The sequence below is a fragment of the Neofelis nebulosa genome, chromosome 6 (genome assembly GCF_028018385.1).
Source record: "Neofelis nebulosa isolate mNeoNeb1 chromosome 6, mNeoNeb1.pri, whole genome shotgun sequence".
Lineage (NCBI taxonomy): Eukaryota > Metazoa > Chordata > Mammalia > Carnivora > Felidae > Neofelis > Neofelis nebulosa.
In genome coordinates this window covers 138,323,561-138,351,369 of record NC_080787.1, presented here as the reverse complement: position 1 = coordinate 138,351,369, position 27,809 = coordinate 138,323,561, and the positions used below count along the sequence as shown (strand labels likewise).

Genomic DNA, 27,809 nt, shown 5'->3' with positions numbered 1-27,809 from the left:
TTAGTCTTTTCTTCAATTTTAATTTTTTTCATGTTTATTTAATTTTGGGGGTAGAGAGAGAGAAGGAGAGAGAGAATGAGCAGGGGAGGGGCAGAGAGAGAGGGAGACATAATCTGAAGCAGGCTCCAGGCTCTGAGCTGTCAGCACAGAGCCTGACATGGGGCTCGAACCCACCAACTGTGAGATCATGACCTGAGCCGAAGTCAGGGGGCTGAACCGACTGAGCCACCCAGGCTCCCCATTAGTGCTTTCGTAATAACTACTAAAATGTTTCACTATCTAACGAAAAGTTAAATTGGCAATTTGAAAATTATACACATACACTTGATTGGTAATACAACTGTGGTTAATAGAGACTGCTAAGCCTGCTAATGGAGAAAATATATACAAATCTATATGTAAAGACCAACATTTAAATAAAATATTTCATTACTAGATTATTCAGAACCTTAAAAGGAAATCACAGAGAATTCAAAAGAGCAAAGTTAAAATTGGAAAGGCAATATTAAATGAATCGTTTCTAAAATACAACACCATGCTGTAATTTTGTTTCGTATGTGCCAGTGTTTCAATCTAACACTGTGAAACTGTTGTATATAGTTGGCTATTTGTCTTGTTATAGTTATGGTGAATGGATTTTTTATTCGATGGTCAAGAATAATCTCAGAACTATATAGAAACTTTTATCAGCAAATTTATTATATACAAATCTATTTCACAAATCTCTAAATTAGACACCCTTAGAGAATATTCAATTTAATATTTTTAGTTGTATAACATAATCAAATAAAGAAACAGAAATCACATCCTACAAATACCTATCCATAAATCTGCAGCAAAGGCTTTCCTAACTAAGTAGGAAATCTGAACTGTAAAAATATATTAAAGTGATCTTCTACTTAACATTTTTATTTATGACATAACCCATTTTCTAATTTATCATTTTTATATTTTTTCATATGTACATTTTTCATATGTAGTTTTTCATATATATATCTCAAACTTTGTTGAGTGCCTGCTACTTACTCTACACCATAGTGGGTGCTAAAAGTATTAAAATTAATAAAAGCACAGTTGCTTATGTTCAAGAAATTTACATTTTAGGGGTGCCTAGGTGGCTCAGTCGGTTAAGCCTCTGACTTTGGCTCAGATCATGATCTCATGGTCCGTGAGTTTGAACCCTGCATCAGGCTCTGTGCTGACAGCTCAGAGCCTGGAGCCTGCTTCAGACCCTCTGTCCCCCCTTTTCTGCCCCTCCCCTGCTCGTACTCTGTCAATCTCCCTCTCTCAAAAATAAATAAACATTAAAATTTTTTTTTAATTTACATTTTAGTAGGGGAAAACAAACATTCAACAAATAAATGTAATAATGGATACAGATATAATATGCAGTAAACAGCAGAAATGAAGGAGGGACCAGCCAATTCTAGGAGAAGGGGAGGATTTAAGGAAAGGATTCATTAAACAAGGGGACACCTACGCTGGGTCTTGGAAGATAAAATGTGTTCTCTTGGACAGGCAAGAGGGAAAGAGTAACTCAGGCATAGGTAGTTGCCTAGGGAAAGACCTAACGGGGTGAAGCAGCGTGGCAAGTTCAGGAAACTGTAAGGAGCTGGCTAATGCTGACCTGCGGGGGGTGAGACTCACAAGGAGACAGCGTGACAAAAGACGAGGCTGAAGAAGTGGGGTAAGGAGGGGCACGTCACAGAAGATTTTCATTGCTCTCTGCATCATGCATGCTGCCTCCCACAAGTCAGCAAAAACATGCCTCTCACTTTCTCCGTTCAGGTCATTTATCTCTGAAGCTCCAGGCCCTGCCACAAGATCTACCACTATGCCCCAGCACACAGCAACAAGTACTCTGTGCCATTTACAGGTGTACAAGCTGCAGTGAAGGTCAAGGGAAGAAGTGCCTAAAACTGAGGAACTGAAGAAAGGCAGGAAAAATGTCACAAAGAATGTCGTGCTTGAGCTTAGGAATTACAGAGGAATAATAAAGGTCTCGCAGGAAGGATATCCCTGACAACTGTTTGTGTTGAGGGAAAGGCCACGAAAGAACACGATAAATTAGAAGAATTACAGCTGAGTAGAGTAGAAAAATGAGTGAAGTTTGAAAAGGTGGGAAAGTTTCAGTGAAAAATGTACAGATTCCAGATAATGTAGAAAATAGATCTGAGAAAATTCTACGGGCCTGAACGACTTTTTGGCTCACCTTCATTTCTAGGATCCACTCTATAAACATTGCGACTACAAGCCAGGCAATGTGCTTTAAATATGCAAAGATAAGTAAAATATAGTCCCTGCTTTTGAGAAGATTATAATCTAGCAGAATTCAGATTTATATTGGGACTTCTTATCAGCACATGTCTATTATCTCACCTTATCCTCCCCACATGTGAGGCACAGAGGACAGCTGTTATATTCCTTTTAACTGAGGAGCATCATGGAGAGAGACACTGAGACATCTATACACACACTTCCCACCAAGTTAGTCTGCAAGGCCAGCTGTGCACAACTGTGGTGTCACCCCCCACTGCGACTGCAGTCGGCTGTGAGGCAGGCTGAATGAAGTCTGTTGCAGATAATAAAGAACCAGAGGTCTCTTTATATAAATTAGAGCATCTCATCTAGAGACAAACACATGTGTTTCAAGAGGAGCAGAAAGTCACCTCCTTAGTGTGTATTACTAAAAACAACTGCTACTGGGAAGTGAATAAGTAAATTACTGTATAGCAACACTAATGAATACCAAGTAGCTGTGTGTGTGTGTGTGTGTGTGTGTGTGTGTGTGTGTGTGTGTTGGTGGAGTAAGATATTGAAATAATTAAATGGAAAGAGAAGATTTTAATGAATGAAAAAAGTAAGAGGCAGAATCTGTGTATTTAAAAAAGGGATACAAAGATGTATTTTAAAAAGATATTTTGTATGTATCTACAGGAAAGACTCTGAAAGAATATACACTTATTTTGGAGAGGGAGCGAGGCCAGGTAAAAGGTTACGTGGATGGAATATGGTCCATCAGTATTTGTATTCTGATACCTGAGCAGGAGAGTAAGAGTAGAATAATTTGAAAATACCTATACTTAGCCAACTATATGTACTCTAAGATAACTTAAAGCCTATGTTATCTATGCTGAGACTGTTACTGTTATAGTTAACAGCTACAACAATTAACAATCTTCCAGATGTTTGACAAGATGAGATCTACAGTTACATTTTGATTTAAACGTTACATACAGGCTATATGTTTAGGTGCACGACTAGCTCTATGCTCAGTCCTGTTAAAACAAAAAAGCCAGGTCCCTTTGATTTTCAACCAAAGGCTAACTCAATGTGAACTAATGCTGAGTTACTCTCAAACGGAGTAAGAAATACTCATCCACCAATGAGATGGTTTAATTGTTTAAAAGAGGTAGGGGGTTGTAGAAAAAGAGGTTTAATGTTACTATCTTAAGCCTGAGTCCCTCAATAAACACAATACTTTTATAGAAAGTTATAACACATAAAGGTGGACAAGAACACTTTTCTCTAAGTTTACAGTGTAAACGCTATGGTTCAGCATTACTGGTTCACCATTATTATGGGCCAGGTCCTATGCTAAATGCCTAACGTGTGTCATTTCAGTTACTTCGCACATTCCTGTAGTAAGGATTAAATGAGAAACTGCAGGAAAAACTCTTCACACGTTTGGCACATATAACAATAAATGTCCTTAACGAGGTACCACTACTGCTAAAATCTAACTTCATCAAGCCAATTACTCTAATACGGTTAGCTTTTCAAAAGACTCACGGACTTAAGTGCACCAAGGCTAAGAAGTCTTCAGTGGATACCCATTCCCTGCTACTGAATTAAGTCCAAAATCTTTCACCTGACATTCAAAAGTATGACACAGCTCCATCTTCTATCACATCCTGTACTCCACTGTTCTCTAGGCACACTGGGCTGCTCACAATTTCTAGAACATGTTATACACTTAAAAAAAAATTTTTTTTTTACTTCTTAAAGAAGTAAATAACAGGGGCGCCTGGGTGGCGCAGTCGGTTAAGCGTCCGACTTCAGCCAGGTCACGATCTCACGGTCCGTGAGTTCGAGCCCCGCTTCGGGCTCTGGGCTGATGGCTCGGAGCCTGGAGCCTGTTTCCGATTCTGTGTCTCCCTCTCTCTCTGCCCCTCCCCCGTTCATGCTCTGTCTCTCTCTGTCCCAAAAATAAATAAAAAACGTTGGAAAAAAAAAATTAAAAAAAAAAAAATAATAAAAAATAAAAAAAAAAAAGAAGTAAATAACATTTAAAATGTTTACTTATTTTTGAGAGAGTGCAAGTGGGGGAAAGGCAGAGAGAGGGGGACAGAGGATCCGAAGAGGGCTTTGTGCTGATGGCAGCAAGCCTGATGTGGGGCTCGAAGTCACCAACTGTGAGATCGTGACCTGAGCCCAAGTCGGTAGCTTAACCGACTGAGCCACTCAGGTGCCCCTGTATACTTCCATTTCCATAACTTAGATTTCTAACATTTCTAGATTCTTGCCATTCTCTCCAAAGACTTTTATCTATCCCTCAAGGCTTAGTAGAAATGTTACCTTCCCCACAAAGTTGATTCTATCTGGTCCTCTCCCGTATACTGTTAGCACTCCTATTATAGTACTTCCTTTGGTATTACTTGTCTGTGAGCTCACCGAAAGCAAAGTGTATTCATTTGCACATCCCTTTGGGCCTAGCACAGCGTTTTACACAAAACTTGCATTCAGTAATGTAGAAAAGTTTCACGTTACTAACAGCCTCCCAGTGATAACAAACAAGACTTGAAATTCAAATGCAATTCTCTCTTGGATTTCTCCCCCAATTCACCCATCGGCAGTAAAGATCCTGTAATAACTCTGATAGCAGCTCTCTTTCCGGTCCTAATACAACACTCAGTGAGAGTCAATCCTTTCAATACCGAACAAATCATGTGGGACATAATCAGGGACCCAATGCTGACTAGACTGGCTGGCATATTCATTATACAATAACAGTGGAGGAGAGAATTTCTGAAGCAGAAGCTAGGATATTAGAATCATCCTTTAAAATCACAGTTGGGACATAAAACTTCTCTGATCAATTCTTCTGAACTGAACTTTAAAAACAAAAGATAAGTATGGTTATCTGCCCATTCAGTAAATAAAATCACCTTTCATGGATTAATCCAGTTTCTAAATCTATACAAATTGGTAAAAGCAATAAATGCCCCTAAAAGCTAACTGACCTCAGCCCTCGAATCCTTCATAAGTAGTTTTCACTCCATTGAAATCTTAAGCACCAGGAAACGTGTTTTTGTTTTTGTTGTTATATTCCAGGACAATTTAATCTACTCATGACTTTCTTCTTGGATTTATTCTGAATAATCAAGCATCATTACAGCAAACATTAGTTACACACTTACATTTGAAATTAAACTCTTTATGTAGAAGTACTATATAATACATTATTTGGTTCTACTTCCAACTGCTGAAGAAAGCACCGACTCTATGCGAAGGCACGCGTTGCGTGGAATGGTTGAGAGAACTAGCTTCCCTTATTTAACTCCACGTACTACTCAGACTCTGTGTGGACCTCTTAAAGGAAGACACTTTTGCTGTCGATAATGGTTACTTCTCATTGAAGACCAGAGTAGTTTTTGCACATTTACAGGGTCTAACTCAAAAGTATTTCCAATTTATTTTTCCTAAGTTGTCTTTGCATTAGTTTGCTACTACTAGCAAACAAGTTAAATCAGAAATATTCAGGCAAAAGTAAGTTAAAGTCAAGAGTAGCTGCATGTTACCTAGATGTTAGGAATGTTACTATACTTGAAAGCGAGAAGACCACAGATTTTGAAAGTAAAGTTTTGGTTATTGTAGATGTCACAGTAAGGCAGTTACACAGGCTAAGCTTGACTGGTGCCGTGGACTTTAGCATACCTGGAAATAGAAAAATTCAAATTGTAGCTGTTCTTGGTTGGCCCATTGCCATTTTTGCAGCTTACAAATTTTTAATTAAGTAACTGCAGTGAGCTCATCTCTACCGGATACTTCTTTTCCAGGGCAGGTCCAGGAACTGGGTCTGGAGCCTTGAAAGCAGAAGAGAAACTAGAGTAAACTAGAGGCAGGCGGAACGAGAAACGTGACCAGGTAACACTATGAGATCTAATGGCGGTGATGAAGTCCCCAGTGCGTCTCACAGAGGATATTCGGAGGTGGAAGAAGGATCTCTTAAGTTGTAAGTTCCCAGAAGATGCCATTTACATGAGTTAAGTCACTGTCTTTCTTTACCCAACTCTACTCTAGACTTCCAGTTCCAGCTACTGAAACAGTGGCCTTCGTGAGACCTGTGATCGCTTTCAGCAGCAGACTGTCCAACGTGGGACCACAGACAATAGCCGAAAGAGAAAAACAGCAAATCCACTCTCACTGGTCAAATTAAAATTGTAAAGTCCTCATTTTCAGGTCGTTTTGCTCTTCTTTCACTATCTTATTTCCAATTGTCTTCTAACTGCTCCCCTGATTTCCTACAATCAAGTCTCAGAGGTTTCTTCAGAAATACATCCAAGCAATGAACTGAATTTCAAGTTCCAATTTTTAAAAATACTTGGTAATTCTTAAAGTGGGAGGCAAAAAAACAGCTCATAAGATGTGGTTCTTAACCACACTGGAAATTCTCTTTTTCCATTACCAAAATAGGTTCAATCTTTTTGGTATAAATTTGTGGGGTCCATATTAACACACACACACACACACACACACACACACACACACACACACCTACAGAAGTTACAGAAATGGTAGGATATTAAAAATGGTAGACTGTTGTATGAGAGCCTGGCAAGGATGTCCTTACACTTGGTGAGCTGGCACCCGAGGGAGCTTCTCTAAGAAACAAATGCCACAGCACTCAAAATGAATTGAATTCTCTGCTACTGTCAAATGATGGCAGATTGTGGGAACTGCTAACAAGACAAAATAATAATAATAATAATAATAATAATAATAATAGTAATAAAGACAAGGATTCAAAGAACTAACTCCCTGCATTTCTAGTGACTAGCAACACAGCAAAGCAAAACAGAATCAAAACAGTTTTTAAGAAAAATGTAAATTTTCCATCTTTCACGATGGCATATTGTCAGTGAAAAAATTCTGGCAGAGACAGATCTAGGTTCAAATCTTGTGTCAGCATGGCCTTGGACTAAAACTCTCTGCAGAAGTTTCTTTTCTATCAAGTTGGATACCACACCTCACTTTACTAGACTGTCAAGACAATTAGCTAAAGTACACAAGTGGCTAACAACCTAGCACACAGTAGATAATCGATTTTTCTGCATTACTACAGAGTGAAACACATTTTTTTATTCTAAACATACAGATCTACCTAAGTTTTCATTTTCATATATACTAAAACAACAGTGTGTAACAAGCTTTAGGTTTAAATAACTCAACTGCATCACATCCTAAGAGACACAACTGATTTATCAACATTGATTTCAGAACTACAAAGGAAATGTGTCAGAGAGCTCAATTCTGAGAGCTGATAATGAATACAAATATAACAATTTACATTTAGAACATAAAGGGAATCAGTGGTAAGCAAGGTAAACAATGTAATTCTTCTCCCTCCAAATAAAATAGAAAGTACCTTTGTCAACACATCTCTTGTTAAAAAGTTACAGATCTGGAGTAGTGTACTTTAAAAAGCAAAAAGAATCCACGCATGATATAACTTGGTTTTTAAGTCAGGAAATGCTTTAAGGGCAAAGAAAAGCCTTACATTTGGGCAATAATTTTCCTCTTACTGATAGAACAGCGGGTTCCATACAAAATTACTATTTACCAAATATGGTTCAAAGATCAGATTACACCTTTCCTAGCATTACCAAGTAATACAGCAAGTATCAAAAGTAACAAAGAATTAAAAAAAAAAATCCCTAGTCATTCAATTCACTGCTACAACTTTATTTCAAAATATTTAAAAAAAAATTTTTTTTCAACGTTTTTTAATTTATTTTTGGGACAGAGAGAGACAGAGCATGAACGGGGGAGGGGCAGAGAGAGAGGGAGACACAGAATCGGAAACAGGCTCCAGGCTCTGAGCCGTCAGCCCAGAGCCTGACGCGGGGCTCGAACTCACGGACCGCGAGATCGTGACCTGGCTGAAGTCGGACGCTTAACCGACTGCGCCACCCAGGCGCCCCTCAAAATATTTTTTAAAAGTTAACATGGAAAGTGTCTATTCAAAACCCACTTCAATTTACTTAGAGATGATAAAATTAAATTGCCTGTGTATTCCCTAGAAGGAAAATAAACAAAAAAAGCAAAGAAAGTATTTAGGGGTGCCTGGGTGGCTCAGTAGGTTAAGTGTGGGACTTCTGCTCAGGTCATGATCTCAGTTTGTGAGTTCGAGACCTGTGTCGGGCTCTGTGCTGACAGCGCAGGGCCTGGAGCCTGCTTCAGATTCTGTGTCTCCCTCTCTCTCTGCCCCTCCCCCACTTGTGCTCTATCTCTCTCAAAAATAAATAAACATTAAAAAAAATAATTAAAAAAAATATTTAAGAATGAGGATTCCTGGGGTACCTGGGTGGCTCAGTTGGTTAAGCATCTGACTCTGGATTTCGGCTTAGGCCATGACCTCAGTTTGTGACCTGGAGCCTAGCATCAGGCTTCTCACTGACAGTGTGGAGCCTGCTTGGGATTCTCACTCTCTCCCTCTCTCTGCCCCTCCCCAACTCACGCGCATGCTCTCTCTCTCACTCTCTCTTTTGAATGCTCTCTACGTAAATAAACTTTAGGAAAAAAAAAAAGAATGAGGATTCCCATTCATTAACCCATACAGATGGGCTTTCAGTTTAAAGTCCACCAAGAAAAATAATGTATTTTTTAATGTTTATTTTTTTTAAGGAGAGAGAGACAGAGCATGAGCGGGGGAGGAGCAGAGAGGGAGACACAGAATCTGAAGCAGGCTCCAGGCTCTGAGCCATCAGCACAGAGCCTGATGTGGGGCTCCAACTCACACACTGTGAGATCATGACCTGAGCCCAAGTCGGACGCTTAATCGACTGAGCCACCCAGGCGCCCCTGGAAAAATACTTTAAACAGTTAGTTTTCATGTTTGGTATTTTATTACTAGCTATTATAATGAAACCTCATGATTCATAGTAATGTGTAGGTTGATTCTTTTTTTGTCTTTTCCAGATATACAAGATCATCTACAAATAATAAATCTGTCTCCTCCCTTTCAACAATTATTTTGTATTTTGGTCTAATTTTTGCATTGTATTCCAAAGACAATGTTATAGAATAGTAACACTGGCCAGATCTTCCTTGCTTCATGACTTTAAAAAAGGAATTTAGTATTTCACTAAACACTAAAATAGAAATTCTAGTATTTCATGTCTAATAACAAAATGCAGTCTTGTGGTTGGAGGTATGTAAAATTTTAAATATATTCATTTATCCTGGTTTCACTAAGGATTATTAGAAATAAATGTTGATTTCCCCCTTTTTGGTATCCTTCAAGATACTCATAATCCCCTCTCACCCACTAAACGTGAATGAATTTATCATTACATTTCTAGAGTGAATTCTACTTGGTTACGCTTTATTCTGTTAATGTAATGGTAGTTTCCATTTGGTAGTTTTATTAAGCATTTTTTGCACCAACTTTTGGGAGATTGGTGTGTATTCTTCTTTTATGTTCATATTTTATTATCATGTTATGCTGGCTCTGTACAAAGGACTGGGAAGCTTACGTTTTTTTTCTCTACGCTCTGAAATGGTTATCTGGGGCTTAGCGTTCTTCCTTCAACCTATGAACATGTTTGAGTCTTAACCATCTTAAACATACATCCATGTATAAACTCGTGGATGTATTTCCTTACCTTAATTGGTATATATAATATACTGGTATATACAATATACAATATACTGGAAATACACAAAGTATTTCCTTACCAGTTAAGCCCTGTAACAAGTATGTCTTCACAAAGCTATTAATATGCTACTGTATTCAAGGCACTGAGGAAAGAGAATGAGCTACAGTTTCTGCCCCCTACATCCTCCTAAACAAGTGAGAAACACAAGCATACATACCAAAATCTGCATTAGCAATATAAGGACTGAACACACTATGCTAGGCCCCCTGTGTCTTACCATTCATGCCTTTTGCCAAACTCCTCTACAGAGTAGTTATACTATGGCTTCAACTTTCTTTTAATCTGCCTCCAAGTTTCCTCCCTTGATAATAGTTTTATTCAAATCATCAAATACAATACCCTTTTCAGGATCGTCATCCACCATTTTGCAATAACTTAATTCCATAGTATATTTAAGTTTTCTTGAGTACTTTCTAATTCATCATATCATTTGATCCTCATGAAAAACCAGTGAGGAAGCCTAGGTAGCTATTATTCTCATTTTGCAAGGTTTAGAAAATTAAGTAATTTACTAATCAAAACCTCAATCAGTGGCAGATTTAGGGCCAGAAATGTATCCGTGGCTTTCTAACTCCAGGCACAGGGTTCCTGCCTCTATGTTTTTGTTTTTTGTTTTTTTTTTAATTTGAGGAGGGAGGGAGGGAGGGAGGGAGAGAGAGGGAGAGGGAGAAAGAGAGAATGGGGGAGAAGGGCAGAGGGAGAGAAAGAATCTTAAGCAGCCTCCACACTCAGCATGGAGGCTGACGTGGGGCTTGATCCCATGACACTGGGATCATGACCAGAGCAGAAATCAAGGGTCAGACACTCAACCCACTGAGCCACCCAGAGACCCCCTTTCCTCTATATTCTATTAACTTGACCGACTGATTACTAATTTGAATGATTACTAATCACTCTTTTCTTGAAAATTTTTCTGCTCAATAGCGTACACATTCTTCATTTTTCTAGGATCGTTATTTCTGTGCTTCTGGTTTGTCAAAACCGTGTGGTGCAGAGTTTTGACACTCGTCCTTGCACGCCTTCCTCAGGCACCTTTTCTGCACTGTTTCCAGCATAATCGAAGGAGAATCTCCTTTAAGGTGTAGTTCAGTCCTTCTCTTCTACTGGATAAAATCTAAACATTCACAGCCGTAGAGTCTGATACTGAAAGGACGCTTATATATACTCTAGTCTGACGTCCTTACTAAATTAAAAACGTCAAGTTTGTATTATACAAGTCAGTGGGAGAATCTGAATAAAGGTTTAAGACAAAATTTGCCTTCTTAAACTATACGTAAAGTAAATGCATATATGTATGTACAGTAGATACAGCTAAGTAATTAAATTTTAAGAGTAATTATTGGACCTTATTTCATTTTTGCTAAAGACTTGTCTGTCCTTATTTCTATTTCTATTAAAGACTTGTCTGCTCCTATTTCTAAGAGATGTTATTTATGTGACAATATTAATAGGAGTTCATTTATCAAAGTAGATTTAAAAAAATCACAGAATAGCAATAAAGTTGAAACCTACTCAATTCTACATATTCATGAATTATCCATACTCTGGATTTTTATGTTTAAAATTTGTCTAAATGTATAGAATTTGAAGTCGGTCAGTTTTTTTAAAAATAATATTTATTTACTTAGAGAAAGAGCGAGAGCGCGCGCGCACAAGCGTGAGTGGGGGAGGGAGAGGGAGAGAATCCCGCGCAGGCTCTGCGCGGTCAGCACGGAGCCCAGCGTGGGGCTCGACCTCACGAATCGTGAGATGATGACCTGAACCGAAATCCAGAGTGGGACACTTGGCCAACCGAGCCACCCAGGCGCCCCTCACTCCAGATTTTTAAGGTGAACTGGGAATCAAAATCATACCGCTAGCCGTGCTAACGCTTCCCACCCAGATGCAGTCATGACCTGGACTACAAGGCGGAGAGGCAGGAAGACTGCTTGCTGTAAAGCATTTAGAACAGTGCCGGCCTGCGGTAAGCATTCGAAGTGCGCCAGCCACCTCGCTGCAGCTGCAGCTACCATTTCCGTACGTGTTCACATCATTACAAATATGGCCACGTTAATGGTTCAGCCACACAAAGAATCCCGTCATGGTAGAAGTACCTTACTCTACTCCTTTTCGGTCTGCTTTCCAGGTTTTGTCCCAGTTGAGCAGGGCCACAATTTCAATGCTCCAGGAACAACACCTCTCAACCACTCTCAAACCCGAAGTACTTTAATGTCTCAACATCAGAGACTGTGAGTTCTGAAAATTAAGAGCTTATTTTATTTTATTTTTAATTTTTTAAAATATAATTTATTGTCAAGTTAGCTAATACAATGTATACAGTGTGTTAAGAGCTTATTTTAAAAGGAAATTGTACGTTCCACTTGTAAACTTTCAAGCTCATTCTACCAATATGGAACACTTGAAAAATAAAAGGGAAGTAAGCTTAAATTTAAAATCCTGCCCAAACTCGCTTCCCTCCTCAGCTTCCCATTTTTATCAGAAGTAGTAATTCTCTTTTTAGCCTGAAAACTGAAGTCACCTAAACGCTTCTCTTGCCTTTCTTTACCTCTCTTTCAAATTTCATCCATTTCATAATCAATATTCCTCAAAACACAACTCCTAAGACTCTCTTCACTGGATGTTATAATCAATACAGTTTACAATTACTTCCATAGTTCTGAAATCTAAAAGTACTTAAAAGATTTTTTCCATGACTCTTCATGTCGAAACTCCTCTGCACAGGGTGCCTGACTGGCTCAGTCGGGAGAGCATGTGACTCTTGATGTCGGGGTTGTAAGTTCAAGCCCCACATTGGGTGTAGAGATTACATAAAAATAAATCTTAAGAAAAAAAAACCTCATCTGGTAGTGGCAAAAATTTGCTTTGAACTGACTTACTGACTTAAGGCTATTTATAGGCTTAGTTAGCCTACTGTGACTATTTCCATGCTTCACTGCAGAAATAATTAGGGTTTAATAACTGGGTGATGCCTCAGACCTTGTTGGGGGCATTACATAATATACAATATAAATGTCACGTTTCCTTTCTAAAATTCAAAGAATTTTGAATTCTAAAACACAAAGCTGGCCTCGGGTTACAGATAAAGCACTGTGAACCTGTAGAGTATTATTCCAGGAATCCTAATTTAGGCACTCTCTTCTTAACTTTCTGGTACTTTCCCCTACACCACTGCATGCATTTCGGCCACCATGATTATCACCAACCCCTTTAAAGTTCTTTCTTTATACCTCCTGGCAATGCCAATTCTAGCCCACCCCTACCGCTACCCATACTATCCCAATCATCCAGCATCTAACTCACCAGACCCACAGCTTACCTCCCTTACACCAAAGTCTTCCCACTTGATCCAGTGTAGTACAGCAGATTAAGAAATGCTCCTACCTAACCACTTTAAATATTTCATTCCTTTGCACAAAAACTTAACAAACTGGAACAGATACACGGTAAGAGGGTAAGGATAAAGAGTGTGGGATTATACAAGTTTTGGTTGCCTTGTAAACTTACGTTTATCTATAGTTGTAAAATAAAGAACTCCCTCTTTTTAAAACTTAATGAAAATTAAAAATTCTTCTAAGTTAACTTGTATTTATTCTGTAATTAAAAACAAAAGAAAAATTCATTAGGTTCCTCCTCTACTATTCACTTCAACTAAAACTCTTTGGTGGGGTTCTCAAGGCCTTTTCTTGTTTGGTTTCACTAGATCTGGTGCCATTGACCCCTTTGGCAGTCTGAAGAAAGCTACAAATATCCTCTCAGCATAGTTTGAAATGCATAAAATACAATACATAGGATTACAAAGAAAGCCAATTTCACTAAAGTGTAATTATTTTTTAAAGTATGGATGGTTTTAAATGCATAAGTGATTACAAAGAAAACCAATTATATTGAAAGTTACCAAGTATTTTTTTAAAACCTGTATTGGTGATGCATATATATATATATATAGATACAGATATAGATACATATAGATGTAGATATATATGCTTCTTTATTAACACTCAACAAAATAAAATAAGCATGCACATGAAAATCCTATGAGGCATGTAACTAACTGTGGGCTAAACTCTAAGCTCAGCTTCCTATCTGTAAAGCGTATGCATTCAATACAAGTCTGGGCCAAAGTTGAGATGATTTTGCATAAATCCACTACCACTAGGACAAAAAGAACAGATAACAAAAGGCAAAATGTGTGTCTCACTGACTTTGGGTTAGTAATGTTGTTATGCGCATTCTGTCGGAGTATAATGTTCATTGAAAGCATCAACTGAAAATGTAGTACTCGGAAGAGACATATGACCATAACCCACACTCTGGAATCTCAAAAACTCATTTGCTTTCAAAAGCAAGGTTATTAGCTTTAAACTTTAGTAGTAGGTGTTCATGCATTCATTCACAAATATGTACAGAGAGCTTAAGTGCCAAGGCATTGTACTAATGCTGTAAAACCTGACATTTAGTGGGAGAAACTGAAAAGTAAACAGAATATTGTAACACAATTTGGTAAATTGCAAAACAGAGGAACTAAAAGTGCTAGAGACACATAAATTTCTTTATCAGTAAGAAAATATTATATTATAGGGGCGCCTGGGTGGCTCAGTAGGTTGAGCGACCAACTTTGGCTCAGGTCATGATCTTGCTGTTCGTGAGTTTGAGCCCCGCCATCGGGCTCTGTGCTGACACCTTGGAGCCTGGAGCCTGCTTCAGATTTTGTGTCTCCCTCTCTCTCTCTCTGCCCCTCCCCTGCTCGCACTCTGTCTCTCTCTCCCTCTAAAGTAAATAAATATTTTAAAAACATTTTTAAGTATAAAAAAAGAAAATATTATTAGAGTTAATCAGTTATAACAAAAAATATTGTGGCATTTAAAAAATATTTTCTGAAACACTTTTATATGAAGTAAACATATCTGAATGGAACTCAGAAGATCTGTCTTTCACCAATTCTGTAAATTGAGGCTCACCCTCTCCCTTTACCGATTTAATTTTGGGCCTAAGTCAGAAATCGAAGTCTTTTCCTTGCTAGCTATTTTGCACTCCTGTTTTTAATTTTTGTTTTTGATTTGTCTCCCTGGCTGACCTGTTTTACCTACAAAAGAAATCCTGCCACAGAAAGCCTATCAGGCATTTAAATAGTGTCAAACCCTGTTCACAATACACACAGAAATACTTCCTTTTATAAAGGTTTAGGACAAACCTCTGAAAATAAGACACACTACTATTACAGTCATCTGCCTATCAAAAAGCATGGCTAACTAACTACAGTATTATAGGGAATATATATCCCCCCCATCACATAATTTCTGGTGCACGTCACGTAATGTCAGATACACAGCAGTCTGGTGATAAACAGAACCAATCCAAATTTAAACAAAGTTCTTCACGTGGTAAGAGAATACGGCATTTTGCTAACAGATAAACTTAGATAACAGTCCAGTAAAAAGGTGATAGGTATAGTTTTTAATAAATATCACTATAATTTCTCATATGTCAACTCCATTGATAATTCTCAAATTTCTAGTCTGAATCTCTTGCTAGAATTCTATTTTGTATACCCAATCACCTACTTATCTCCAGTTACAAGTCTAATAGGCCTTTCAAAGTTAACATGTACAAAACAAACTCTTGATTGCCTAGCGCAAACTGGCTAGACATCACTGTCTTCTCCCACTCAGTAAACAGCAACTCCATACTTCCAATTGCTTGGGCCAAAAATCTTAGGAGTCACCCCTGACTTCTCTTTTATGCTTCAGATCCAATTCATCAGCAATTCCTGCCCACACAAGGTTTGAAACATATCCAAAATCTGACCTCTTCTCACCCTTCCTAGTCCAAGTTACTATCCTCTTTCATTCGGATTACTGCAAAAATTTCCAATATGGTTTCCCTGCTTATATCTTGGCCCCGCTCCCATAGTTTATTCCACACAGCAGCCACAGTAAATCTTTAAAAAGGAAAGTTACCATTAGTTAACAGTTTAATGAAGAAAAACCATGACCTATTAATTGATGTAGAAAAAGCACTTGATAAAATTCAATACCTGGTCATACTAAAAATTCTTAAACTAGAAACAGAAAGGGGCTTTTTCTCAATCTGATAAACAGCATCTACACAAACTTTCAGCTAACATATACCAAATGGTGAAAGACTGAATGACTGCATTACCCTTAAGATCAGGAGCAAGACAACCTTGTCTGATCTCACCACTCCTATTAAACATAATACTGGAAATACTAGCCAGAGCATCAAGGCAAGAAAAGCAAATAAAAGGCATTCCTTGGAAAGGAAGAAATAAAACTGTCTCTATTCACAGACACATTAGAAAACCCAATGGAATCCGCAAAAAAAAAAAAAAAAAAAAGACACCTAGAATATTTAGCTTACTGAGGTCAAAGGATACGGGGTCAACTAACAGAAATCAATCATACTGCTAAAAACTAACAATGAACAACTAGAAACCAAAATTAAAAATACAATGTTATTTATAATTGCTCCAAAAAAATGTACCTAGGTAGAAGTCTAACAAAACATGGACAAGGTTTGAGTATTGGAAACTACATAATGCTGATGAAAGAAATCAAAGACTACCTAAATGTATGGAGAGAAATGCTGTGTTCACAGATTGAAAGACTCAAAATAAAAATGCAAATTTTCCTCAAATTAATCTACGCATTTAATGCAGTTCCTAGCAAAATCCAGGATTTTTTGCAGGATTTTTGTAAAATTTTATAAATTTTACATGGAAAGGAACTGGAACAGCTACAAAAAATTCTGAAAAAAGGAGAATTAAACTGGAGGAACTTCGATACCTGATTTTAAGACATACTGTATATAGCTGCAGTAATCAAGATAGTTACTTGTGGAGGAACAGACACAAAGATCAATGGAACAGAATAGGGAATCCAGAAATAGACCCTCACAAGTACAACCAGCTGATTTTTGACAAAGGTACAAAAGCAATTCAATGGAGGAAGGATAATTTTCAACAAAGGGTGTTGGAACAGACTGGATATCCATAGACAAAAATGAATCTAAATCTAAACTTCACATCTTAAATAAAAATTAAGTCAAAATGGATCACAGATCTATATATTCAAGATGTAAAACTTCTAGAAAACTTTTAGAAGAAAATTTGGGATCTAAAGTTAAGCAATGAGTTCTTAGACTTGACAACAAAGGCACAATCCACAAAAGGAAGAAAAAAATGGATAAATTAGACTTCATTGAAATTATTTTTTTCTTGCTCTGCAAAGGCCCATTAAGAAGATAAAAAGATAAGCCACAGACCAGGAGAAAATATTTACAAATCACATACTTGACAAAGCATTTGTATCCAGAATATTTGAAGAACTCACTAGGGTAAAAAAGAAGAGAACAAAAAAATCCCATTGAAATATGAGCAAAAGACTTGAACAGATACTTTACCACAGAGGATATACCGAGAGCAAAGCATATGAAAATATGTTCAACATAATTAACCATTAAAGAGATGCAAATGGACGCTTTAATGAGATGTTACTCTAAACCTATTAGAATTTCTGAAATAAAAAAATACAGTACCAAATGCTGGTAAGGGTGTGGAGAAATTGATGTCTCATACATTGCTGGTAGGAATGTAAAATAGGGCAGCCACTCTGGAGAAGTGGCACCTTCTTAAAAAGGTAAACATATATTTATCACACAACCCACCAAAAGCACTCCCGAGGACTGACCCCAGAGAAATAACAATGTATTTTCACACACACACAAACTGTACAGTTTTATTTTTATAAACTAGAAACTCATAAGTCTATCAGTCCATGGTTGAACAACTTGTGGTACATCCATACAATGGTATAGTTCTTTGGTGTTAAAATAGAATCAACTATTCATACACTCGTTAACTTAGATGGATCAAGGGCATAATGCTGAGTAAAAAAAAACAGTCTCAAAAGATAACATAATGGATGATTCCATTTACATAACCCTCTTGAAGCACTAAATTATAGCGATAAAGAACACGTGGTTGCCAGGGGTTAAGGTCGGGGGAAAGGTGTGACTATATAAGGGTAACACAAAGAGGTTTTTTTGTGGTGACAGAAGAGTCCTAGTTCTGTATCCTGACTGTGATGGTTACACGAATCTTACATATGATAAATGACAGAGTCATATATATACAGCTGCAAACAAATAGACATGTTCTAAGAAGGGAGAAAAAAAGCACATAGATCATGCGTAAAAACTCTTTAGGGCTTCCTATCACATCCTGAATAAAATCTAAACTCCTTCCTACAATCTAAAGACACTATGAGGAATACATACTTGAATCTCATCTACCCTTCCCCTCACTCTCAGCTCCAACTAGTGTGGCCTTCCTGCTCTTGCCTCTATTTGGACAGCTCTTTCCCTTTATCACTTCATCAGGTACCTACTCAAATGTCATTTAATTAGAGAATTCTTCTCTGCCTCCCCGCAATAAAGCAATGTCTTGCTTCTCTTTTCTCTCCATAGGAACCTTGAAAACAACAAAAAGAACTCAGATATATTCCTCACTTGTTACTGCCCTGGTATGTCTTATATTGGTAAATGGCAGGCACTACACTATATACCCAGGTACTCAAACCAGGCCATGTGTGATCATTATGACATTGTTTTACTTCATACTTGGTATTCGCTTCTCAAATTCATTTCCTACTCTGCTCTTTAATCCCTGACTTAATTCATTAATTCAGTTCCTTATCCAAATACATGGTTATAAGGCCTGCCCCTGCCTTCCAAGCCTAGCTCTTTTCCATTTTTTTAAATTGATTTTTGAGAGAGAGATCACTAGTGGGGGAGGTACACAAAGAGGGGGACAGAAGAGCCGAAGCGGGCTATGCACGGAGAGCAGCAAGCCCGATGCAGGGCTCAAACTCACGAACCTAGAGATCATGACCTGAGCCAAAGTTGGACGCTCAGCCAACTGAGCCACCCAGGTACCACGTCCTCGACCTTCCCAAGCCTGGCTCTTTTCTAAATATTCTCTACACTGCAGCCAGAAATACCTTTTTAAGGATGTTAATTTAAGCACTTGCCTTCCATCATTTATAGAATGAAGGCAAATCTACCTTACAGAGCAGGCAGTATCTTCATGTCCTGTCTTCTAATTTTCCACCTCACTTCCAGTAACCCCTCACTAGTGCCTACACACAGTGAAACTACTCATAGTTACTGAATATGTATGGACTTTCCTGTTTTCACCCTTTACACATGTTGTTTTCTCTGAAATAGCCTCTCTCCTCCCAGCTTGTACTCCTTGTCTGACATACGCTTAGATTAAGCTTCACCTTTCCTATGACGATTTCCCTCTCCTGTTCCTTTCTCACTCACTGAGTCAGATGCTCACTCCTAGAGACTCCTAATCTATAACTCTCATTGCACGTGTTACATAATAGCATACTAATTTGTATACATGTCTCTCGATGGCAAGAACTGTATCTTATTCCTCTTTCCATCCCCCTCACCTAGGAAAGTACCTAGCACATGGCAGAAACCCAAAACTACTCCAAAACTATTGGATAAGTGAATTAGATTAACTAATCAAGAATGCAGAGATGAAGCATAATGGAAGAATCAGGCAAGATTCCTTGGGTTTTACACAGGTGTGCAAAGGCTGTGGAGTTTCTTTCTCGTCTTCCTATCACGTGACAGCCTAGAAAAGTTGAAGTACTAGTCCTGTAGTTTGGTTCAGGTGAAGATCACCCGTTCAATCTTCCCATGAACCAGCACTCCCGAAAGAGCACTCCCTGTTCCACTTGCACACATACAGGAACGGCTCTGAACAGTAATCCTGTCAATTTATGCCGTTGTTCGTGAGGGGAAGATGTGAAAAGAATGAGGATGTCTCACTCGGGCCAGCCAATCACTTCGCCTAGAAAAATCCTGAAAAAGAAAAAGAGAAGAAAAGAAAAAAGAAAAGGCAAGCTGGCAAGCCCAACCAACATGTCAACACATTTTCCTATGTAAAAAAGCGTAATTGTCCATGTGGAAATGAAAGGGTTTTTTTTGAAACTCCAATTTCCACGTTTATTTTTCCATTTCCTTAGAAAATCATCATAAAGTGGACATCAGTACTTAGTCAAGTACCATTTGGGTACATGCTAGCTACAAGGTAAACTGCAAGTTACTCTCAATGCAAATATACGGTACCTGTATTTCCACCAACTTTTGTTTGACGATGGTTATCTTAGGTATCTCCTAAGTACTTGTTCTCTTCAATCCTAGCAACTACTTGACTTCAATGCCTATGCACATCTGCTTCAGTTCCAAAGAGTAAATGTCCGTGTTTATCAGGTCACTAATTGCCTTTTAAAAACTAGCCAAGCAACTATACATACAAAGTGCTCAATGAATTAAAGTGGAACATACACAGTGTTCTGAATTCCTGTCAAAAAAACAAGTTTTTGTTTTTGTTTTGCCTATATTGCTATCTTCTCCACAATTATTTTCTAGGGATGACTCAGTACCAATAAAAACCTATGATCAGGAAATGCTGGTATAAAAGACAGGATAGTTCAGATAGTCAAGAATATGGAAGCCAGTATCTATCTTTATCTTATTTTATACCATAGATTTGAATGTTATAAATTTTTTAATGTTTATTTACTGGAGAGTGTGTGTGTCAGAGAGAGAGAGAGAGAGAGAGAGAGAGAGAGAAATGGGGAGGGGCAGAGAGAGAGGGAGACACAGAATCCAGAGCAGGCTCCAGGCTCTGAACTGTCAGCACACGCTCTCTCTCAAAAATGAATAAACATTGGGGCGCCTGGGTGGCTCAGTCGGTTAAGCCGCCGACTTCGGCTCAGGTCACGATCTCGAGGTCCGTGAGTTCAAGCCCCGCGTCAGGCTCTGTACTGACAGCTCAGAGCCTGGAGCCTGTTTCAGATTCTGTGTCTCCCTCTCTCTGACCCTCCCCCATTCATGCTCTGTCTCTCTCTGTCTCAAAAATAAATAAACGTTAAAAAAAAAATTAAAAAAAATGAACAAACATTAAATAAATAAATAAATAATAAACAGACAAAGGGAGGCTTCTTCAATTTAAATTCTTTTTTTTTTTTTTAATTTTTTTTTCAACGTTTTTTATTTATTTTTGGGACAGAGAGAGACAGAGCATGAACGGGGGAGGGTCAGAGAGAGGGAGACACAGAATCGGAAACAGGCTCCAGGCTCCGAGCCATCAGCCCAGAGCCTGACGCGGGGCTCGAACTCACGGACCGCGAGATCGTGACCTGGCTGAAGTCGGACGCTTAACCGACTGCGCCACCCAGGCGCCCCTCTTCAATTTAAATTCTTATGCAACTGATTATTGATTTGCTACATGTAAGATGAACTCTGTTGCAAAGGGCAAAAAAGCAAAATTTGTTGGCCTAATTATTACTAGCATTAAGTGATCCATCTAAACAATTTTGAAAACATAATTTTCAAAATAATAGTATTTGAGGAAAATAAAAATGGAACCTTTGTGTCTATAAATAATCCTATGCACTACACATGACTTTGCTAAAAGAAAAACTATTTAGCTATAGAAAGGACACTGGAAAGACCAACACAGATCTCATAATCCTCTCTGCAACAATGTTATTTATTCGATGATAAATGGTTAGATCTCCACTATCCTTTGTGCTTCTAGGTTCACACCACAGACCTCACAAAAACTGCACGTTTAGACAAAGAGTATTATTTACCTCTAGAGCTACTACCAAATGTTCTAAACATACTTATTAAAGTGCAGGCAATTATTGATGGATTGATTGATTGATTGGTACATACTGCTTAACAGTAACCATAGCAATTGGACTTACAGTTCAGTAACAGGTTATTTGTATTGCTGCAATACCAGGAAAAGTTCTGAGGTTTACTGGATGATCAATAAACAAATGGTATTGTTGGGGCACCTGGGTGGCTCAGTCGGTTAAGCGTCTGACTTCGGCTCAGGTCATGATCTCACTGTCTGTGAGTTCGAGCCCCACGTCAGGCTCTGTGCTGACTGCTCAGAGCCTGGAGCCTGTTTCAGATTCTGTGTCTCCCTCTCTCTCTGACCCTCCCCCGTTCATGCTCTGTCTCTCTCTGTCTCAAAAATAAATAAACGTTAAAAAAAAAATTAAAAACAAACAAACAAACAAATGGTATTGTTAATATGTTAAAATATTACTTATGCAAATAGAACTGAATACTAATTAGTAGAGCAAAATATTCTACAACAATCACATCAGTTCTTTCAGTAGATTAAAATAAAAAACTTTTAGGAAAAAAAAAAATCAAAGCATCCAGTAATAAACGTTGGGAAACTTAGCACTATATCCGTTTAGAATGTGAAATACGGACACAGAAGAGTATTATCGAAATAACTAAAAAAAACATTGACTAGGAATTTAAAACAGAAAAGGTACAAAGATGATTCTATATAAAGTAACACAAGATTTTTTTTAGGTAGCACAAGTTTCATAGTATTATATTTAACCTCATATTTAAGGTGTTTTCAAATATGACCCATGTCAATTTTCTAATGCTTTTCATTAAAAAGAACTTAATTATGAGTCTGGACTACTTTCAAATGAAAAATATAGGCTTTTTCACAGGAATGGGTAAGGAAAATACAAAGAAGTTACACATTTATTTTGTAATGAAAAAATAACAGTGATGTTTGTTTATTTCATCCTTGGTCTAAAGAGGAACAGTAAATTAAACTGTATAGAAATTACTCCCTTTTCATACTATTTATTGAAAACAATAAAGGGAGTAAGTACCCTGAAGGAAAACCCTAACAAAGCAAAATTCCAAAAGTAAAATTATTATTTCTAATTATAAGCTAGATGTCTAATGTAAGTACAAGAATTTGCCTTGTTCTATTTTAAAGATTAATACTTCAAAAAATTAAACTGACTAAATAGAAATTGCTCAATATGAAGCTAACAAAGTTAGAGGGAAGAAAAGCTGTCTTGAAAAGCACAGGATATCATAGGATATATTTTACATTTTGACTATTTATCGATGTCTACTAGGTTCCATGTCTGTATATAAGTAATATAAGAAATACAGATAATGTGATTAAAACTCCCATGCAAGTTAAGTATTAGTGTACATACTTATTTTTCTAAAAAAAAGTCCTAGGCTCAAAAAGTCTGAGCAATTAATCTAAGGCCACATACTAATAGCAATACAACTTGGGAGCTGAACTAGGGCTCATGTGACCTTAAAGCCCAGGTCTCTTACTAAACCTAGCTGAACCTCACCATGGTAAAAGCTAAGATAATTAGCTAAAGGGGGTGGAGGTTGACAAGCTGACCAGTTAACAGAGATCAACTCAAGTCAAAAGTAATATTTTCTTCAGTTGCAGACAGAATCAAAACTAAGTAAACTCCCTTCGGCTCCTATCTCCCCAGTTGATATCAGAATTAGTTTTTGTTGATTTATCTGACTAAGCACTTGCCTAGTGTGAGAACCAGGTTCTGTAAGGTCAAGTTGCTGATTTCAAGTTTTAGTCTGTCTTGGCAAGTATTTTCTCTCATTGATAGGGAATGGAAAACCATTGCACTGAACTGCCATTGGCTCTGTAGGGTTGACGCAGGCGGTCATCTCTGGCCTGCCTAGCTGGCAGGCTGACAAGAAGCAATGTGACATGCTCAGTTTTGCTAACACTGAAAAGGTGACCATTAAGGTAGGCCAAAAGAAATTTTCCTAAATATAAATGTTAAGAGTAAACCTGTAAGGTAACACTCAAAATAACTGAATATTATGTAACAATTCAGATAGAGGTACAGTTAATAAACCAGGGAGAATTTACTAATTTACTAATTAAAATTTACTAATCAAAATTTACTAATTTAGAATTTCCTAATCAAAAAGGACTCTGTCACATAGTTTTTTGGGGAGGGGGCAATAATTCGCTCATTCTCCCAGAACGTGTCTTCTGCACCAAGTAAGCAGGCAAGTTAAACGGTCAGAGTTACCTCCAGAAATGTTTAAGACTTTGGTGGTAGCACTAACCCCCGTAATATATCTAGGAATGTGACACTGCTTTGAATTGTTTTCGTAGGACTGGCTGAGGGTACTGGTTGCAGGGGTCACTCGCTTTAATGGATTAATTCTTTTGAATAATTTATTAATAACTACCAGTATTCATGTATTTCCACCAAAACCCTTGTTAAATTCTACATTACTCTTGCTTCTCTCCTGTCTTTCTCTGCAGGACCTTCCCAACCTCTATTTTTTGGCTTCTGTGACTTATACTAGGACTGTTTTTGTTTTTAAGTGAAACAAGAATGTCATTTTCTTTAACAACGCAATTAAAATACTACAAATTCTTACAATGCCCTCGTCTATGTTCTACCTGTTTGTGGATAAATCAGACTTTCTCTCTGAAGCCACTCACACTGACACACTGTAGAAGTATCCCTTTTCAGTGGCAGGTTATTACAGTTCAAAACAAGCCAACAAACAAAAACCACAAGAATATCAAAATACTCAGTTGTATGTATTTCTATCTCATTTCTAAAACAGTACTGTAACATACCAAATTTGAATATAAAGCAATGAGGAGCAGTTTTTAAAAAGCCAAGAAACAGTTTGTGTAAATGACTAAATGTCTTAGAAGTTGAAAAACTCTTAAGTTTTAAGAAAGGTAAAATTACTATTCATTAGGCAGAGGACAACTTGCCACAGAACAGGAAAAAGCTGGCTGATGGTAAGATTTAAGCATATGAAAAATGGTTACTGTTAAAAGTAGGGTGGGGTGGGTTGTTTTCTCTTTTCTGTGAAAACACCAATATTCCCCACATCGTAAGAGTGTAAGAACGTGACTGAACCATTTAACTCATAAAGCCAGTATAAATCGACAGTTTCATCAAAAGTGCCCTAAAGAGAGAAGCTTAACTTGTCTTTTAACAGGTAAGAGCATGTAATTATGCATGAACTATTTTTTCTGCTCTACTTGTAAACATTGCTGTTCACTTTTTCACTTTAATGTCAACAACTTCATAGGACTAGGTTAACAAATGCCAATCTAGCTGCAAATAACTGATTTCTTCCTCTCAATTTCTAGGATATTTTTCAAATTTTTGGCTAGATTCAAAAACATGGCATTCAGAAGACCTTGCCTGACATCTTGCCTGACATTAAACTACAGATTCAAAGACTTAAGTCCAGTACTGTCACTTTTCAAACTCAGAAGTGGCTTACTACCAAAATGAGTTGTGATACAAAGAAAAACTAAGAACTATTCAACATCGAACACACATTTGTTGAGCTCTTAAGTAGAGGCCAGCCACTGAAGATATGGTGAAATTAAGACTGAAATGAAAATAAGCCGTGGTCCAGGGGTGCTGAAGTGGCTCGGTCGGTTAAGCGTCCGACTCTTGGTTTCGGCTCAGGTCATGATCTTCTGGTTCTGGGAGTTCAAGCCCTGCATCAGGCTCTGTGCAGGCAGCGTGGAGCCTGCTTGGGATTCTCCCCCCCTCTCTCTGCCCCTTCCCTGCTCCTGGTGTCTCTGTCTCTCTCAAATATATAAATAAACTTTAAAAAAAAGAAAAGAAGCCATAGTCTGTCCTTGAAAAGCTCGGTTAGTGATCTCCCAGAATAAAAATGAAAAATACTGCAATTTGGCTATCCCACTCTTCCCTCAAAAAAACTCATCAACAACTTGCATTCTTTTATCCTTGTAAAAGTTTTCCTTAATACTTTCTGAACTCTTTGATTACACCCTTCACACAATAAGGAGTAATGAATGAAAAAAGCAAACGTTTATTGAATACTTACAATATGCTACGCTGTACTAAATGTTTCACAAGTATTTGCATAAACGGGAATCTTACCCAATATTCGTATTTGTCAAAATGCTGTGATCCAGCTTGTCACCCTAAATGACAAGCTATGTCACAATGTTCCTTCACCAGAAAAACACTGTAGGTTTACTCCCAATATCACATTGACTAGACAACTGTACAAGTGTCCCGGATAGTACTAGTGACTATAGGTTACAGGTATATATTAATTATCCTTATGCTATCAGACAAGAATGCTTTCGCTGTTCAAATGAAATATATATTAAACAATGCCCCACAGAGTGCGAGCAGAGCTTCTTGGAAGGGTCACCAACTTCAGGTATATTTGTTTGACAGAACTTTCCCATAAGCAGTAAACAAAAAACATTACAATTTACTGAACCCCTCCTATGTATCAGATAATTGACACAAAATGTGTAATTTATAATCACAACCACCTTATTGATATCACAGGCATTTTAGAGAGAAGAAAACAAGTTCAGAGAGGCCACCAAATTGCAATCTGCTCCAAAGCACAAAGCTAATCATTGGCAAAACCAGGATAGCAGATTCCAGATTTTCTATTGAGCCACAAAGCAGTTTTCTGAAGTACTAACAGTAGAAAATTGCTATTGGGGTGCGTGGGTTGCTCAGTCCGTTAAGCCTTTGACTTCCGCTCATGTCATGATCTCACCATTCGTGGGTTTGAGCCCCGCATCAAGCTCTGTGCTGCCAGCTCAGAGCCTGGAGCCTGCTTTGGAGTGTGTGTGTGTGTGTGTGTGTGTGTGTGTGCGCACGCGCGCGTGTGTGCGCGTGCGTGCGCGCGCCTGTCTGCCCCTCCACCGCTCGCACTCTCTCAAAAATAAACATTAAAAAATTTTTGAAAATTGCTATCAACTGAACTCTAAATTTTTTTAACGTTTACTTATTATTGAGAGACAGAGAGACATGGAGCGTGAGCAGGGGAGGGGCAGAGAGAGGGGAGACACAGAATCCGAAGCGGCTCCAGGCTCTGAGCTCTCAGCAGAGCGCAACGCGGGGCTGGAACCCACAAACTGCATGACCTCAGCCGAAGTCGGTCGTCCAACCAACTGGGCCACCCAGGCACCCCTGAACTATAACTCCAAAGTACAAACATAAATATGTTCACAAGTTACGAAGTATATTTTTAAAGAAAAAATTTATGTAGTGGATAGTTTTTGCTTTTGAAATCAAGGATAATGTTCATTTCACGGTTGTGAAAACAGCAAATAAACGATGTCCATTCTCCAACCCCCTTTTATTTTTCTCCACAGTACTTTTTTCTCCTAGACAATTCATTTTACTCATCTGTCTTCTACTACTAAAATGTAAACTATACGAGGTCAGCTATTTTGTCTATGTCATTCACTGCTGCCATCACCTGCATCTCAAAGGTCCCTAGCACGCAGTAAGTGCTCAATAAATATTTGTGAACGAAAGCTTGGCATTCAGTAGCCATTTAGTAAATATTAGTTTCTTTTTCTTCCCTTTACTATGAAAGAAACACTAACAAGACTAACATAAAGCTATTAAAGGTCAAAAAAAAATTCATCACTCCCTTGATACCAAATTTTGAACTGGAACAGATGATTAGAAATGCAGGAAGAATTTATTAAAATTTTACATTTAAAATGTTGAGCAAATCAAAAGATATTCAGCAATTTATCAGGCATCAAGAGATAAGGAAGGGGTCTATATAAATTATATTTTGAACAAATGCACTTTTTAGTGCCTAAACTTCAATCCAATTTCAGTTATATTTCATTGATATTAATATCTATGATTTTAGTTTGTGGCAATTGTGACCTGGATCTTCTTCTGAAATATCAAGGTGTCAGCTGACACTTTTTACTTTGCTTTTAACAGTAGCTCATTCCTTTTCTGAGGACTAAGAAATTAGAAACGAAGCATATTCTGTAAAATGAGTCAATAAAACTCAGAGTGAAAAGTCTAAGTGAAATGCTTAACTTTAATGCTAGAAGGCTAGTAGTTATACTTAGTACTAAACATTGTTTTGAGGGATGGAATAGTTAGAAAACAAAGAAAAAGAAAGCCATTCTTAATCTATGACTCCATCAAG

General features: G+C 37.8%; 1 protein-coding gene and 1 long non-coding RNA gene across 5 annotated transcripts in view; one reads left to right on the top strand and one right to left on the bottom strand.

The window, feature by feature from the left end:
- The window catches only part of LOC131515024 (uncharacterized), a 39,543-nt gene extending 33,088 nt beyond the window's left edge, over positions 1 to 6,455 (top strand). For both annotated transcript variants that reach the window (XR_009263390.1, XR_009263389.1), the window contains exon 3: positions 6,060 to 6,455. This is a non-coding gene — a long non-coding RNA (uncharacterized LOC131515024). The remainder of the gene's footprint in view (positions 1 to 6,059) is intronic.
- Positions 1 to 27,809, bottom strand: part of TAB2 (TGF-beta activated kinase 1 (MAP3K7) binding protein 2) — an 89,406-nt gene that overhangs the window by 58,101 nt on the left and 3,496 nt on the right. The window contains exon 2 of one of the 3 annotated variants that reach the window (XM_058735599.1): positions 5,938 to 6,086. The exons of the other annotated variants lie outside the window; for them this stretch is intronic. The gene's annotated coding sequence lies outside the window, so the exon portion shown is untranslated. The remainder of the gene's footprint in view (positions 1 to 5,937; positions 6,087 to 27,809) is intronic. 3 annotated transcript variants of the gene reach the window in all.